Source organism: Sinocyclocheilus grahami, unplaced genomic scaffold (assembly GCF_001515645.1).
Source record: "Sinocyclocheilus grahami isolate Dianchi unplaced genomic scaffold, SAMN03320097.WGS_v1.1 scaffold894.1, whole genome shotgun sequence".
NCBI classification, from domain to species: Eukaryota; Metazoa; Chordata; class Actinopteri; order Cypriniformes; family Cyprinidae; genus Sinocyclocheilus; species Sinocyclocheilus grahami.
The window spans coordinates 27,272-33,084 of record NW_015506073.1 but is presented as its reverse complement, the minus strand read 5'-3'; the positions used below and the strand labels follow the sequence as shown (position 1 = coordinate 33,084).

Here is a 5,813-nt window from a genome sequence, read left to right as displayed (position 1 = left end):
TGTGTGTGTGTGTGTGTGTGCGCGCATGTGTGTGTGTGTAAATCCTGTTCAGTAAAAGCTAAACAGACTGGCTTCCTCAATGCTGGGAGTCTGGATATTTTGTAGACCGTTTTCAGCACTATAGAAACATTTGCTTGCATCGCATGAATACAGCTTGCGGTCTGTATGCATAGAATGGCCAAATACATTTACCAAAATTTGCATTATATAAAGCACACAGCATGAAGGACTGTTTTCCAAAATGCAATGCACTTGACTTGACATTCAATTTCCAGCGTGAAAAATTTACAGGAAGTGATGATGTTAAGTTTGAACTCATTATTTGATCTCACTGCCAAATGTTAATAAATGTTTTAACATTAAGACAAAATTATTATGCACTGAATTAAAGGAATAGTTCACCCAAAAATGAATCCCTCACCCTCAGACAAATCAAGATGAGTTTGTTACTTCTTCAGATTTGGAGAAATGTAGCATTCCACCAGTGTCTCAGCAATGGATGCTCTGCAGTGAATGGGTGCCGTCAGAATGAGAGTCCAAACAGCTGATAAAAACATCACAATAATCCACACCACTCCAGTCCATCAGTTAACATCTTAAATTCTTTATGGAGACTGAATAGGATATTAACTTCAGGAAATGATTGTTTGTGCTCTATTTGTTGATGTTATTGTTTTTGTTCATTAAAATAAAGCTGAAATAAAATAAAATATAAATATTATATGAAGAATTTACACAAAAAAAACTGAAATGAAAATTAAATGCTGACTAAAATAAGTATTTTTTTATTTCTTAAATGACTAAAACTAAAATAAAAATAAATTCAATATGATTAAATAAAAGTAAAATATAAATATTACTAAAATACAACTAAAAAGTATTAAACTTGAAAAAACTAGCATTTTTTAAAGCTTTTAAAATAAATAAAAAAAATAGAAATGCTGCCTTGGCAACTAACTAAAATATGTTTAAGTGCTAAAATGAAAAATACAAATACATTTAAGCTAAATAGAAATTAAATTGGGAGTGAAAAAACGAAAAATGAAAACTGGAAATATAAAAATAAAGTCCAATTCAAAATAGTAATAATCCATAATAACGCTTCCTCCAGTGAAAAAGTGTTCTGGTCTGAATCAGGAGAGAAATCTGCACAGATCAAGCACCGTTTACAAGCCAAAACAGCTCTAAACAAATATGTAGCTGGATTTTGATGCGAGAGACAACAGAAGATGGATTTGTTTCAGCTTTTGTCTTCTCCAGATGTTAACTGATGGACTGGTGTGGATTATTGTGATGTTTTTATCAGCTGTTTGGATTCTCACTCTGACGGCACCCATTCACTGCAGAGCATCCATTGCTGAGACACTGATGCAATGCTGCATTTCTCCAAACCTGATGAAGAAACAAACTCATCCTGATCTTGAACGGCCTGAGGGTAAGTAGCAAATTTTCATTTTTGAGTGAACTATTCCTTTAAACATGCACAAATGCAGTGAGTTCATGTGACAACACTGTAGCTGTTGAAGCGGAATAATGCATACGGTTTTGATTGCTATTATTAAGAAAATAGCAGCTAGTATGCAGTGCAGTATGAACACAGCCAGTATCAGTGAACTCTCTCTCTCTCATGTCAGAATGTTAGTGTGTTTCTTGGAGAGCTGCTAAGATTACACAGGGGAAGCATGAATATCAGAAAGAAGGCTTTGTTCTGCTGGGAATGACCAGAGCGCTCATGCAGAGAGTTCAGCTCACTTTGAGCAGATTGAAAACATAATCACTCTCAGAAATGTGTCTGGTGGATATCTACAAACGGAGTGAGTGCTGAATGAACAAAAAGATGAAAAATGGAGAGAAAACTAGAGGCAGAGAGAGAGTGCGAGTGGACACAGGGACTGATGAGGCTTGACAGAACAACATCTCTCTCGCTCGCCGGTTGACAACATGACCTCTCCGACACTAGAGGTCACTGCGATGATGGAAAAAGGCTGAATTATAAAAACAATAAAAAAACATATAGGCTCTGCTCTCAAACCTATTGAGCTGCCTTGCAGCTAGTGATGGGTGCCTTTGAAACACTGCTTCATGAGCATTTACGAATCTTTTGTTTGGAATCAGTGGTTCAGAACTTGCAAACTCGCCAAGTCACATGATTTGAACAAATGAGGCTTCGTTACGTCATAGCGTTTTGAGCTTTGGTTTCGAAACATTTCTGATGGTATAAACCCTACCAGTTAAAAAAGACATTATATCAGGCAAAAGAGTAGATGGTGGCTTAGAGATGATTTTTTTGACACTAACAATACTTTTAAACTTAACTGGTTAAGAAATTGTCTAAAGAAATGATATTTCTATGTGGTTCTTTATCCCACAACGAATCTTTCAAAAGCTTGGAGGGTTATCTTTTCTTCTGAGATGTAATTTTCTTCCAGGAAAGTTACCTATTAAATTATCTCAATTTCACCAGCAAGTATTATTGGCTTGGAAAATGTGTTTCCATCGCAGCTTTTCTCCACATAAAATGCTTTTATGAACCAATTGTCTCATTACTTCTAGGAAAAAAATCTTTATTTTTGCACAGGTGGTTTGAAAGGAACATCTATTTTGTTATGGATCTGTTCTATGATAGTGGAAACATTCTGTCTTTTGAAGACTTTATGCATTTTTACAACCTTCCCGTTCCCTTTAAAGAATTTCAGCAAGTGGTTAAAGCTGTTCCAAATGGGTAATAAATAATCATCTCTCTTTTGGAAGCAATGAAAGGATACTTCCAGAATTAAAAAGCTGATGGTATTGAACTATTTACTTCCTCTTGTAATAATACAAATATTAGACACATTTTGCAATCAAAACATAAAATCTCCCCTAGAGGAAATCATTTTTTTGTAATGCAAAAATGTCTGATATTAACTGGAAAGCGACCTGGTCAAATCCTTACAAATGTAGTATTTTGAACAAAGTTAAAGAGGTGCATTTCAAAATACTTCACAAAATCCACCCACGTAAAGTAGCTCTTTCTAAATTCATGGACATTGATAATACTTGCATTTTCTGTAACACACATGAGGAAGGCTTGTTTTATAATTGTGATTTGTCTCTCAGATTTTGGTCTGATGTTAGTGCCTTTTTATTTGTCCAAAGAAATGTTAATTACATGCTATCTTTAAAAGATGATATTTGCACTTATTCACACAAAAGTAAAATGATTGAGTATGTTGTACACTTTTACATTTTGCAAGGTAAATATTACATTCATAAACAACAGAAATTTGCGAAATGCATACCAAAGTGTAATTTATTTTTATTACAAATGGAAGCTTTGAAAAAGTATCTAATGCAAATTAATAACAAAAAGAATGACATGCTGTTAGATTTCATGGAGGATTTTTTTTTCCTGGTATTTATCCCCCGCTGTAATCCTTGATTGTGTCCTAAGGAAAAAGGAAGAAAATGTGAACTATTGTCTAGTTGTTGTTGTTTTGTATCCTCTTAAGTATTGTTCTACAGTTTAAGATTGCTCTTCTATCTTGTGCATCTGGATTTACTTGTTAACATTTTTTTTTATGTACAATTATTCTTCATTAATAAAAAAAGAAAAATAAACATTTCAGATGGTTTGTCACAAGATTGCTTTGCTTTGGTCAATCCATGACAGGTCTAATGTTTTTTAACTGATCTCATGTCAGTTTTATAATGTAGGTTTGTGCAATACAAATTGACTTGACCCTAACCCTAACCACTTGACTTTGAATTGACCTAGTTTGCCAAGCCCAATAGGCTTAGATCTCTGCCACAATTCTGCGTGCGAAAGATCATATTTTGAGCGCACAAAAGTGCATTTTGCACGCGCGCGATCTGAGTTTTGTGAAGAAAATGTTCGTTTCGCAAAGAAAAAAGTATTTCGAGGGCACGAAAATCAATTTTGCATTTAAAATAAGTTTTTGGATGTGTGCAGACCTTCTCTTTTGCACGTGCAACGTTTCACTAGCTTGCTCACCTGATGCCCGCCCTCAGTGCTCTCTAAATACCAACAGCTCGCGTGCTCAACACAACCCAGCGTTACAACATGCCATAATTCCAGCCAATCAGAGATGAGGCCGCTAAATTCTGATTGGCTGCCTTGACAACCAATCACAACATTTCTTGCATTACCTCGACAGCAGAAGAGGAAAAATACAGTGCATGCATAATTATTATGCAAGTTGATATTCTGATCATATTTTTTTCCAAGCACATTTTAGCAATTCCAAGCAACAGCAATCTTAATAACTACTATCAATCTTGTATTTAATCACTTATAATCTATATATTATTGTTCATGAAGGCTGGAAGTGAAAAACGCCTTATATTCAGGTGTGCATAATTATTAATCAGGTTATCTTCCACAGATAAAATCTCGAGATGGACTAAAAATTAACTCCCAAAACTTACTGCCAGATATACTGTATATATATATATTTATCTGGAAGTGAAAAACGCCTTATATTCAGGTGTGCATAATTATTAATCAGGTTATCTTCCACAGATAAAATCTCGAGATGGACTAAAAATTAACTCCCAAAACTTACTGCCAGATATACTGTATATATATATATTTATAGAAGGGCTGCACACATCCAAAAACTTATTTTAAATGCAAAATTGATTTTCGTACACTCTAAATACTTTCTTCTTTGCGAGACAAACATTTTCTCCACAAGTTCGCGCGCATGCAAAACGCACTTTTTTTGGTGAGAAAATTATTTAATTGTGGCAGAGATGTAATCCCATAAAGCCCTGCCTAATAACACACAAAACAAGCACTACAAATGAATAAAATAACACAAATGTTTACATAACCTTTATATTTTATAGCACTTATTTATTTGTAGATTAGATTTAATAGATTGCACTTTCATAAAAACGCGCAATTGGTTTGTAAAAGGTGTTACAACCTACATGTTAGCGCTGTTTTCATTGTATTTACACAGTTTTGTCCAGCAGGTGCCGCCAGCCTGAGGTGTTTCGAGCGCTTGGAAACAGTGAATCGTTTTACGAAGCAATTGATTCAGAGCTTCGGAAAGCTTCGTCTCTCACAGCTAGGGATATGCCGGTATCAAATTTTCATGTTGCGATTAATTGCTAATGCTTTTATCACGGTATGCGGTATTATCACGATATTGCAATTTTGTTTTAAAAAAAGTGCTGTCATAATACAGTATAACAGGTTTAATAACTTTTTTCTTATAACAAAAATAACTGAACATTTAAATGCAATAAAGCAATACAGAAAAATGTATAAAATTAAAACTTTTACACAGATTAAAGGGCAAAAGAACCCTTTACAATAAGATCTCATTAGTTAAGCTTAGTTAATGCATTAACATTCACAATGAGCAATAGCTACATTTGCTACATAAGTTATTAATCTTTGTTTAAAAATACAAGTCTTAGTTCATGTTAGCTCATTAAATAACACAGTTGCAACTTTAGATTTTAACAACCTGTTATTAAATATTGTAATTACCTAAGATTAATGAATGTTCAGAATAATTTTTCATTGGCAGTTTATGTTAACTAATGAATTAACTAATGAAGCCCTAATGTAAAGTGTGACCAAACAATAAAGAATCAAAACACTTTCAAACAATATCTAGGGCATGTTGTAGTCCAGATTAAAATGTAAAAAAAGTTTAAAAATAAATAGCCTATTAAGTCTAAATATTTAAGTATTTGGCGCTGTGATGAACATCATAGCAAATACACAAATCTGAATGGCTGTTTAAATCATTTAAACACGATTCAGAAACAGAAAGTAGTGCAGCTGCTTTGTTTAC

The 5,813-nt window shown here is 33.8% G+C and overlaps 1 protein-coding gene across 1 annotated transcript in view; it reads left to right on the top strand.

Annotated features, from left to right (window-relative positions):
• Nucleotides 1-5,813, top strand: part of LOC107563874 (uncharacterized) — a 31,295-nt gene that overhangs the window by 906 nt on the left and 24,576 nt on the right. The window lies entirely within an intron of this gene.